At 45.0% G+C, this 12,674-nt stretch overlaps 1 protein-coding gene across 10 annotated transcripts in view; it reads right to left on the minus strand.

The window, feature by feature from the left end:
• Nucleotides 1–12,674, minus strand: part of NAV2 (neuron navigator 2) — a 396,930-nt gene that overhangs the window by 178,536 nt on the left and 205,720 nt on the right. The window lies entirely within an intron of this gene.

Genomic DNA, 12,674 nt, shown 5'->3' on the forward strand with positions numbered 1-12,674 from the left:
GCTCCAGTGCCCAGAAGCCTGGCGGGATTAACGGCTGCTTCTTCTGCCCTTTTTTTTTTTTTTTTTTTTTTTAATACCTAGGTTCCGCTGCCTTCTAGCAACAGAGTAAACTGTGTATAGAGCGGCTTTTTATGATTTAAAAGTCAACGGCCGCCAAAGCCGAGTGCAGGGAGCCCCCGCGTGGGACCCGCGCACCGAGCCCAGAGCGCTCCCGGCAGAGGAACCCTTCCCTCCTCTCGCTCCCAGCTGCGCCGGGAAGCCACAGCTCCAGGGTGATCCAAAGCAGACCTCCCAATGTTTTAAAACACATACATCTTCCGGACTTACTGGGGATTTGGGTTGGGAGCGGGGGGTGCTGCACAATCCTCCCTAACAAAACTCACGGGGCGTTGTTGGATCTTTTCCTGGGGAGAGCCGGAGACTGGCTTGGAAACAGGCTCATGAACCCACCCACACAGCCTGCCTGTCAGAGGGTCTCCACAGGCCCGACGCTGCCTCCGGAGGGCCTCCTGGTAACAGGAGGCGCAGTGCTAGGCACACAGCGAAGAGGGGTTCAGTGCCTCCCTCTTAGGAGTAAGGAAACTGAGGCTCAAAGGAAGGCTAACAGCTGCCCTGAAAACCCATAGCTGGACGTGGACACAGCTGGGACTCGAGCCCAAGTCTCCTGACACAGTGCTCTCGGGACTGCATCATCACACCTACCTCCTGTGATGAAGGACTATTTCAACAAGGGCCCCTTGAGAGTGCTTTTTAGGTATCAACTTTCCTGCTGCTCAGGTACCTTCACGACATCCTCGGCGGGGCACAAACCAGCCCAGCCACTGGAAAGGAGGCACCTACCCTGCAGAGGCTGGCTCTCCGGAGGAAATACCAGTGATCTCCAATCCCGAGTTCCAGTTCTCTTAGGACAACAGGTCTTCCCCTTTACCTGGGCTCAGATCACTCGTGTCAACATTCATTCATTCAGTGCGTGTGTCAGACACTGTTCTCGGTACTCGGGATACATCAGTGCAAAACAACACGGCCCCTGCCTTCATGGAGTTTACGTTCCAGCAGAGAGGAACAGGTGATAATTTTTTTTTAAAGATTTTATTTATTCATGAGAGACACAGAGAGAGAGGCAGAGACACAGGCAGAGGGAGGAGCAGGCTCCCTGCGGGGACCCTGATGTGTGACTCCATCCGGAGATCCCAGGATCACACCCTGAGCCACCCAGGTATCCAGGAACAGATGATAATTAACGTAGATAATACATTTTATCATTTGTTGGAAAATAAGTGCTAAACAAAAGGAGGCCTTCGGGGGGGGGGGGCAGGTTGTGACAATGTCCTCACAGGAACTACATCACACTCAGAGGTGCGCCCCTCTTCCCTGAAGAAGTCTTAGGCACGTTCCACTGAGCGTATGTACATGGATCAGGGCGACTTCTCTGCTCCCACACATTCCTTGGAACTTCTATAAAGCCTACTTGAGATGGTTTTGACAACTGCCCCTACCTAGCATGTCTGTGTATTTGTAACACTAACATACACGGCTAGGAGTTGACCTAGGACTCACTAGCTAACGACTGATCCAGATGTAAACACACACCTGGTTCCCCTACGTGATATGTACGGACCAAGCTGAAGGAAAGGGCTCACACGCCGTAGGCATGACGTATACTCACACTGTCCCTCCTCAGGCTGTGCCACAACGGCCCCCCTGAAACTCCTACTTGTCTTTTAAACCTCTGCTCAAATGCCTTCTCTATCACGGTGAGACCCTACAGCTGAATGAATCACTTGGTTTATATCACATGGCATTTTTCCCTACTCTTTATTTTCCTCAGACATTGTTCATACCTTCCCATAAATGGATTTTAGAGGTCCACCTATTTACACTAGGCCCTGGGAATACAGGGGAATAAAACACAGCTCCTGCCCTCAAGGAACGCACTGTCCAAAGAGGCAACAAGCCTCAAACACAGAACAATACAAAGGACTGTAGACGGCTGTACGATGTAGCACGAGGCCTAAGGGTCGGGATCCATCAATTCTCCCATTTGGGAAACCTTCATGGAGTCAAGGACCTCTGAATTGTCACACCATATTTCTGCCCTAGGTTGGCTGGCTATCCCCCTGGTCCACTCTCCCTGGCTCATCTTTGTGTGCTATAGCCTGTCAGAGCATAGGAAACACTCGTGACTTTGGTTTTTGTTTTTGTTTTTAAAGATTTTATTTATTCATGAGAGACACACAGAGAGAGGCAGAGACACAGGCAGAGGCAGAAGCAGGCTCCATGCAGGGAGCCCGATGTGGGACTCGATCCCAGGACTCCGGGATCACAACCCAAGCAGGAGGCAGATGCTCAATCACTGAGCCACCCAGGCGTCCCCACATGTGGCTTTTTAATTATAGGTTGGTAGTTTTGGCTTTTGCTATTCACATTTAAGGCAACAGAGACACAGCCTTAGAGTCATTAGAGTTTTCTTAGAACTTTTTAGCCTAAACTCCGGCAAAAACAAAAAACAAGATCAGGACTCAGAGCTTCAGGATTGGTATTTAGCTTGGGCTCCCCTGGTTATGGAATCATGGGGACATGTCAAGGCTACTCTCATAGATGGAAAAGGTAGAGATGATCTGAATTTGGTTTCTAGAACAGGAGTCTCCTGAGTAGGGCAACAGGACACCAGAGCACCTGAGGATAAGACCACCTACATTTTGCACTTAGGTCATGGCTAGAAATCCCCTTAATCCTGAGAGGATCTCCAGGTCATGAGTGGTCTTGACATGTTCCCATCATTCTGAAGGTATCACATCAGTGACGCTGGCTGAAGAGGTTGTTTGGGGGCTGTTCCTCTTTCTTTGGAAAGCAGCCATTTCTAATGCCAGGATTTTGTGATTCCTAGCACAAGACTGTCCCTACCATGCTTCTGAGATAGTGAAATAAATATGAGAGATGTGGGTAGGTGAGCCAAGCCTTAAGCCTTGTCACCAACCAACACTGTGACCCTAGATGTGCCATTTTGCCCTTCTGGGCCTCAGTCGCCCCATTTGTAAGAAAGAGGATGAGCTATTTCTCTAGAGCCTTTTCAGCTCTGCTTCCATTTACATCTCAGTGAATCTCCAAAGGCCCAGTGAGGCTGGGGCCAGAGAACGCAGCCCTCCCTAAGTTTTGTCATTACTCCGTGCTCTGACATAACAGGTGTTTCTTTACCTTCAAGCATTCAGCCTCCATGGTTCTCTTAAGATGTTTACTAGTGAATGTTAGAGAAAACTGGCTGGGTCAAGGAAGAGTCAGCCTTGAATGAGGAGCTTGTGAATTCAGAAATGCTAGTATTCTATGAAAACAAGCCTGGGGGAGGGAATGTGGGGAGAGGTCTTGAAAATCAAGAGGACTTCTCTCCCTAATAAGGACCAGCTCTAGTTTCTGTTCTCATGTATACAAACCTTTGTTAGAGCAAAGGAATCTAAGAGGGAGAAAAGAGAGAAGCATAAAAGAATGTTCTGAATATCAGCATTTCTCCAGCAATGGTAGGTGAGACTATTTTCAATGGCACATGGATAAATATATTTTTTTTTAATTTTGTATTTGAACTCAATTTAATTAACATACACTGTATTATTAGTTTCAGAGGCAGAGGAGTATTTTTTTTTGTTTTGTTTTCAAGAATTTTTTTAATAATAAATTTATTGTTTATTGGTGTTCAATTTGCCAACATACAGAATAACACCCAGTGCTCATCCCGTCAAGTGCCCCCAGAGGAGTATTTTTATATTATAAAAGCCGTACTTATTTTTTTGCAGTATTAGAAGAAATAATTAGAGTTCATATATAATTTAACAGTTTCATGGATATTAGATGTAGATTTAAAATTTGAGTCGATTTAAGGAAAATATAAAACAAAAATATGAGCAGTTCACAAATTTGGCAAAACTCACTCAAGTTTGTGAAAGACTGAAGTTGGGGAAACACTTTTCCATTAAATCAAGAAATACTTATTTTATGTATACATATTTAATAAATATAAGTACCACCTTATTTGAAATCCACTGTTTTTGGAAAATGTAATCAACAAACTAGAAATCAAATCAGAAGTCCCAAATTAGAACTAGTCAGGTTCAAACTAATCTGAAATGGTTACTTTTTAGAGTTTTATTTATTTGTATTTGTTTAGCACCCATTCTGCTGAGAATGGCAAACATGACCAGGCCTTGTTTAGCCAAAGATAATTTAAGGAATAACGGCTTTAACAAGTTTTAACTACCAAACAGTTAAGAATGGCACATTATGGGACGCCCAGGGGACTCAGCGGTTAAGCGCCTGTCTTCCGCCCAGGGCATGATCCTGGGGTCCAGGATTGAGTCCCACGTCGGGTGCCCTGCCTGCTTCTCCCTCTGCCTATGTCTCTGCCTCTCTGTGTCTCCCATGAATAAATAAATAAAATCTTAAAAAAAAAAAAGAATGACACATTACATCACATCCAACAAACATTCAAACATGCACACGCAAAACTGAAAAATATCAAGACACACTCTTTTTACATGCAATAAACTCTAATATACTCTACCCTAATTCATTTTTTAAATGCCTATCACAGAGCCCCTGAACAGATTTTATGAGCCTAGAGGGGATTGCTCCCTGCAGCCTGAACATCTCATTTCTAAAAGACCAGCTTCCAAGGTTCACCCACCACCAACTGACAAACCACCACAAGAAGGAAAAGTCTCATTTGAAACACTGCAGACAGGATGTCTTTGAAGAAGAGAAAAGGCTTTTTTTTTTTTAAGGGTTTAGGGAGAACATTAATCCTCCTGTGGGGAGGGGGAAAGTTTGGTTTTTCTGGCAACCAGCCTTAACCTTCCCTGACAGTAACCAAAATACTTTCTAAATGAAAATACTGTCTAAGGCAGATAAATAAGCATTTCTTCCTCTCTCCCTCCAGGAGGGCCAACACTGGCCCCCAGTCCCTTCTGTCCCCAGCCTCCCAGTTAGGGAGACGTTGGTGGTCTGGTCCTGATGCCAGCAGGGGCACAGGGAATGTGTTCTAGGCAGGCTGATCCCAGCTCCTATCACCCACACTGTGATTTTAAACCTGCCCTGGGGACGTTTCCCGCCTAAATCCTCCCAATACTCTTCAAGAAAAGACCTGATAATTGGGTCTGGGAAAATGTTTGTAATTCCCTATAATTTGTCAAGGTGTCAATCTTGAGCATTCAAATTTGTTAGAATAATTGAAACCAGTTTTTTTCTGTTTTTTCTTTTTTTTTTTTTTGAAAGTCCATGGACTCTAGCCACACAGGCTGGAGGTGGTTTTCAATGTTGCTCAGTTCAATTTCTCTACAATTCTGTTAGTCAGTCACCAGACCACAGAGGGGCACAGGAGCCTCACTCAATCCATTAAGTGGTTCTGACCTTGAACCTGACCAGGGAGCATTCTCAGCAATGCTATGATCAATGCCTAATATTATGGGCTTAAATATAGTTTTCTGTTCAATCCTTCTTGCAGAGGATCATTGCAGATACAGAAAGAGAAAGGGGGCATGAGAACCACCAAGGAAAATGGGCAGGAAAATACCAGGATATAGAGTAAGAAGAAGCTAGCTTTGGGACCCAAACTCTAAGAACCTTCTTCTGTCTACAATTCCATAGACTTTGAGAACATCCAAGTTAGAATAAGGATGATGATCTACATAAATATTTCTAGAAAGTTGCACTATTAATGCAGTCCCTATCATCAACAATCTGATGGAAAAATGGGCACATGGACATTTCTCCAAAGAAGATATACAAATGGCCAATTTGCACAGGGAAAGATGTTCAATATCACTAATCATCATGGAATACAAGTCAGAAATACACTAAGATAGCACTTCACACCCATTAGGGTGGCTATTATTAAAAAAAGAAAAAGAAAAGTCTTTGTAGAAGACATTGAGAAATTAGAACTCTTGCGTGCTACTGTGGGGATATAAGATGGGACGGCTACTGTGGAAAACAAAATGGCAGTTTCTCAAAAAAATAAACATGAAATACAACCCAGCAATTCCACTTCTAGGTATATACCCAAAAGAAGTGAAAGCAGGAGTTTAAACAGATATCTGTACACCTATGTTCGCAGCAGCATTATTCACAATAGTCAAAAGGTAGAAGCGATCCAAGCATCCATCAGAGGTTAAACAATGGATAGCGTTTGGATAAATAAATGGATAAACTAAATATAGCATGTACACGCAATGAAATATTATTTCAGTCTTCATAAGGAAGAATATTCTGACACACGGTACAACATAGATGAACCCTGAAGACATTATGCCAAGCAAAATCAACCAGTCACGAAAGGACAAATGCTGTATGAGTCCACTTGCAAGAAGTCCCTGGGGTGATCGAATTCATAGATACGAAAGTAGAAGGATGAGGGCCAGGAGCTGACAGGAGGAGGGAATAATGAGTATACAGTTTCAGTTGGGGAGGACGAAAAGTTCTGGAGATGGGGGTCGTGGCTGCACGACAGCGTGAATGTACTTAATGTCATGGAACTGAACATTTTAAAAACGTTCATGGAACTGAAAATCTTTTTTAAAAGATTTATTTATTCATTTGAAATAGAGAGAGAGAGACTGAGCGAGCATGAGCCAGGGGAGAGGGAGAAGCAGGCTCCTCGCTGAGCAGAGAGCCCGATGCAGGACTCGATCCCAGGACTGAGATCATGACCTAATCTGAAGGCAGACACTTAACAGACTGATCAATCCAGGCGCCCCATGGAACTGTACATTTTTTAAATGGTTAAAATGATAAATATTATAGTAGGTGTATTTTAACCACAATGAAAACAATCAGACTGTTACTTGGCCGCAAGTAACACACTATTCTGGACATTATGGCCTAAACCTTATTCCCAGTTCTCAGCATGGGACTGGCACACACTGAAATCTCAATAAATGTTTGCTAAATTTCTTTTTAAAGATTTGCATTTATTTATTCATGAGAGACACAGAGAGAGAGAGAGGCAGAGACACAGGCAGAGGGAGAAGCAGGCTCCATTCAGGGAGCCTGACGCAGGACTCGATCCCGGGACCCTGGGATCATACCCTGGGCCAAAGGCAGATGCTCAACTGCTGAGCCACCCAGGGGTCCCAATGTTCACTAAATTAAAGAAAAAGCATCTCTGCTAGTTAACGAATCGCATGAGATTGTATAGTTTAGAATATTACTTCATTAGTATTCTTTTACTCTAGCTTGAAAACAATTTCTGCTTCAAAGGAATAAGGATCCTCTTTAATAGACTCTAGAAGGCAAGCAAATTACACCACTTGAATTATTCTTCCTTAAACTGGCCATCACCAGCTCTGCAGTCAAGCTGTTTGCGACGAGGACTGGCAGGCCTTGTCATCCTCATGGCCCCCCTTGCCCCCCACCACACCCACCCTCAGCCTCCACTTTACCTTCCATACCTCCCATTCCAGGAAACCGCCAGAGTCCCCAAACCAGAGGCCATCACTTTCTATTGGAAGAGCCTTACGACTCTGCTGAGGCTTCTCTGGGGTCCCTGGCACTGGCCCGTGAGCACTGTGGTGAGCAGCTGCACTTAGCTTACTTGGGAGAATGGGTGATGTGCTAGTGGGTGCCCAGAAATGGTCGCTGGAAAAACCAACAAACAAATAAAAACTATTCCCCACGCTCAATCCCCTCCATGTGGCTCAAAATTAAAAGCAGGTGCGCCTTGCTTTCGCCTCTTGGCTCATTATGCCAGTTTGTTCCCCTTAGAGCTAAGTGAACCGTAAAGATTAGAAACTTCGGTGATGCTTTTAGTGGTTTTTTGCTTCTACGTGTGGTGGAAATTTTGCTGCCACAGGTCACTGAAAGGTCAGGTCCAAATACTCCAGTGTCCTGTGAGGGTGTGGCCAGAAATAAATGTGCAGAATGCGAAAGTGTATTATCCTGCTAGACGGCAGCCAGCTCTTCCCTGCGAGCCACAGGCTTCCCGGTCCTCCTCGGTGACTTTTCCACCCCAGAGGAAGGGGAAGAAGGGGCTCTCAACAGCTGGAACAACTGCAGTTGCTTTTTTAATATATGACAAGGTCATTCTTTTCCTTCGCTGGCTTATTTTGGATAAAACAGGTGTGACACCATGGGTCACGAAATCAATGGTTTCTCTCCTGGTAGTGAAAAGGCCGCGGACGAAAATAACTGTGGTCCTACACAGCGTTCACTACGTTGCCTCCAGTTTTACAAGGTACTTCTCTTCCAATCACCCTTCATGCCATAAAGAGCTGGGAAAGCTAAACAAAGGTTAACTTCCTGGAAATACTACTATCCAGTTGCGCTTACATCTGACCTTGTAGTAAAGTCTTATGAGAGAATTCTTAAAAATCTCTCCCTCCCTCCCCCATATACTTGATATATCACAAGGTGTCCTGCACATATTTTTAAAAGCCTCCCATCTCGGCTGGAGAAGGAGGCAAATCACTTTCCGACAGCTGAAGGAAGATACCTTTGAAAATAAACTGTTCCTCTTCTTTATCTTTGTTTTGTGAAGGCACATCACCCTCACAACACCCCCTTCCCCTCTCTTGAACTCTTTGCTCGAAATCCCAAGTAATAGGTTTCAGGAGAAAGCTTTGGTTTTAATTGGTCAAGCCACTTCTCTGTCTTGTACCATATATGGCTATGAGAAAGCACAAAACTGGACGCAGAAACCGGTCTCCCTTGTGTTAAGGGTGTATGAAATTTCAGAGAGATTATAAATAGTTTACAAGGGGCAAATCCTATTCTTGCAAGAGGTCACTGTCCACAGCTAACAGCTCTTTGGCAGAGCACGATGGTCGTATGCTATTGTAAATACATCCCTCTAAGAGTGAGTTAAGGAATTCTGCAGGCTTTCTCCCCTAAGATGCCAGCCCAATCTTCCTGCTTTCTCTTGGGCCAAAGGTGGGCACTTCAAAATAGGAGCCTTCAAACCAGCGTTAGGCCAGAAAGCTTTCCGATGAACAATGGAAACAGGCATTTATAGAGAGAAGGGGTTCCAAGGTCAGGTACGTTTGGAAAATGGAGGGCTCAGTAGTGTCAGTTTCCTTGCATTGCAGGACTTTTTTTAAAAAATTAAAGATTTCATTCATCCATTACAGAGAGAGAGACAGACAGACAGACAGACAGAAGGAGCAGAGGGAGGGGCAGATTCCCTGCTGTTCAGGGAGCCCAACATGGGGCTCGATCCCCCAATTCCAGGATCATGACCTGAGCTGAAGGCAGATGCCCAACCGACTGAGCCAACCGGGTGCTCCACCTTGCAGGACTTCTAAGAGCCTTTACTAGGCTTACTTGCACTGGGCAAATCCAAAATGATAACACAATAGTTATGATTTCTTTTTTTTTTTAAGATTTTATTTATTTATTCATGGACACACACACACAGAGAGGTGGAGACACAGGCAGAGGGAGAAGCAGGCTCCATGCAGGGAGCCCGACATGGGACTCGATCCCAGGTCTCTAGGATCACACCCCAGGCTGCAGGCAGCGCCAAACCGCTGCACCACCGGGGCTGCCCTGGTTATGATTTCTGACTGTGTTTTGCCCTAAACTGATTTTATGGGATAGTTTAAGGTAATAGTGTATCATGGCACGCATTTTGGTAAACACGGTGTTAACGGAGAGAGCCAAAAATGGGCACCCCACCTAAGTCAGTTAAGACAGCTGTCCAATAGGTAAGAGTCACTAACCAGAAAAACTATACAAGAGAAGGGAGAGGATGTACCCGCTTTCCCCCTGTGAAGTTACAATCTCGTAGATCTCAGAATACTTTCATGATACGCATTCTGAGCATTAACTACCCTTAATGTGTAACCTTCTCCCTTTTATTTCAAGAAGATTCATCTAAGGCTCTGCACTAACACCAAAAGACCACATGAAAACGAAGCAGGCATAACAGCTGCACCGTGGCATGCCTGAAGATTTCTCTCAACAGTTAGGCTCACTGTCACGCAGTCCTACAACACGACAGCGACAAAAACGGATGCGATCTTGGCCTGTGTTAATACGAGAATGACATTCAGAACAAGAGAGGTGAGGATCTCGCCCTGTGGCACCCAGCTCAGACCAGGGCTAGAACGATGCAATCCTCAAAATGTTGGACCTGGGAAGAGATCCGCTACTTGAGTCATTCATTTCCCGGGAAGGGAACGGACCTCTGGGGGTAGGTAATGACTTCTCCAAGGTCTCACAGTTGGTCAGTGAACGACACAGCTGTGGATGAACTCAGGGCTCTGAAATAAAGTCGCTTGGCTGGCACTGCTCCCAAACCTGGTTATTCGACATCCCTGGGGACGGACCCGAGCAGCTGGACCTTTAACTGGCTCCTTGGGTGACTGCCGTCCACATGAGCTTGGAAGACCACGTGCTAAAGAATGCGAACCTGGGCACCTGGGTGGCTCTGTGGTTCAGCATCTACCTTTGGCTCAGGGTGTGATCCCGGGGTCCTGGGATCGAGTCCCGCACCGGGCTCCCCACAGGGAGCCTGCTTCTCCCTCTGCCTGTGTCTCTGCTTCTCTCATGAATGAATGGATGGGATCTTTAAAACAAGACAGACATTCTCTGAAGAATGTGAGCCTTACTACTTCACACCAAGGAACAGCAGTTCTCCCCACATGAGGGATAGAATCTGAGGACGACCGTAAACCACTTCCACAAGGAAAGGCTGAAAGTGACGGAGACACTCAATTTGGTCAAGAGAGGACTTAGAAGCAGGCAAGAGCGGAAGAGCTCTTACTAGCAAGGTGGCTGGCTTTTCCCTTTGACCTTCCTGCCCCCAACACTGAACAGCAGGAAAAAAGGTTTAAAGCTACACCTGTCAGGCCCATGACTCAGGTGGGCTCTGAACAAGAGTGTATGTGGTCTGCGAAAGGCCAAGGACCCTTTAGAGCACTGAGGGTGCAGAGCCCGAGGTCCACAGAGCAGCTCAGGGGGCGGCCAGGGGGTTGGAGGGGGGATGCTGAAAGCAATTATGGAAAGAGGGACTTGGGCCAACCTCCTTTTATATATTCTCTGCTCTGCTCCTACCAGAGCAGCTCGCTTTACATGTAAGATTTTATTTGACAAAAGGTTTCCATGGAAAAAACCCCTCTAACAATATTAATAATCATATATTAATAACAGCCAACATCTACGGAGCTTACACTTTGATACCGTGCCAGAAAGCTTTTTTTTTTTTTATTATACCTTCTCTTTTTTATTTGCAGGGTAAATCCGATGAGGTAGGTAATAATGACTCCATTTCACCAATGAGGAAACTGAGGCACCAAGTTTGAGAAGGTTACCGAAGATCAAACACATTACTGCCAAGCACCTTCTGTTTTTTTTTTTTTTTTTTTTTTTAAGAGATTTTACTTATTTATTCATGAGAGACATAGACATAGGCAGAGGGAGAAGCAGACTCCCCGTGGGGGAGCCTGATGCAGAACTCGGTCCCAGGACCCTGAGGATCATGCCCTGAGCTGAAGGCAGATGCTCAACCACTGAGCCACGCAAGCATCCCACCAAGCACCTTTTATCTCGAGGTCCACATAGGTTAGCCACACGCCCAGTGACCCTACCCCAAGAAGAGACAATGAACTGACTCTCAAAGTACACGCTCCTTTCTTGGTACATGATATACAGTATTTTCATCAAGTCTCTGTCAACAGCTTGCAGAGACTCTACAGCAAAGTTCCCTGACCCTGTAACTTCTTCCCTGAGGAAAAAAAGCATTTTTCCCTCCAGGAAGTTTTCTTTTTCTTTTTCTTTTTTTTTTTTTAAATGGGACCGTCAAACGACTGAGCAATAATTTGAGTATGGTTCTTGTTCTTCAAAATTTAGGATGCTGGCAAAACGTAATCTTTCTGCTGTTATTTTTTCTGCCAATCAAAATCAGAAGCCAACCAAAGAACCAGCTTATTGTATTTCTCTGGGGGAAATCAGCGCAGAGGCCGAGAGCTGAATTGGACTATTATTCACCATCTATGACTGTATTATGCCAAATGTGCAGGAACAGAAGGAAAAAAAGCAGTCATTTATTCTGATTCTGCCAAATATGCAGACACGTGGTATCAGATAGATCAAATAATTTCAGGGCTTCACGGATGTCACTGATCCACACAGACTTCTGAGCCTTTTCGCCTGACGGTTGTCTCCTTAATGAAAAGACAGGATTTTTCTTCTGAAACAAATGAAATACGCTGAGGTAGAAAATGCCCCCAGAGACTGCTCACCGGCTTTACTCACCCAAATCAGGAAGCAATTTCCTCCAGGTGCCTCTGTTTTGTTTTATACAACAGCCTCGGCTGTGACAAGTTGGGGGTAGATTAAATTTTTGTAACCAGAGCGCTCATTCAGATGGATCCCAGTAACTCTTCCGTGAGGCTAAGGTATCATTTAAAAACAAAGATAATCCTGATGAGCTGGAAAAGAATGCCACGGTAGAGGTCTTATGCTGCTCTGTGCTCGTCGTCCCACCTGGAGAATTCTGGAATCACAGAACTCTGTGGATGGGTTCAAGTCCAACTTAATAGCTTGGTAACCTGGAGTTACTTGCTTAGCCTAGCTGAGCTTCAGGCTGTACTCAGAAGTAATAATAAAACCAACACCAATAACTACCATTTGCTGAGCGCCAACCATGCGCCCGGTACCGTACTAAGCAGTTTAAAAATTCCATCTAACCAATC

Source organism: Vulpes lagopus, chromosome 15 (genome assembly GCF_018345385.1).
Source record: "Vulpes lagopus strain Blue_001 chromosome 15, ASM1834538v1, whole genome shotgun sequence".
NCBI lineage: Eukaryota > Metazoa > Chordata > Mammalia > Carnivora > Canidae > Vulpes > Vulpes lagopus.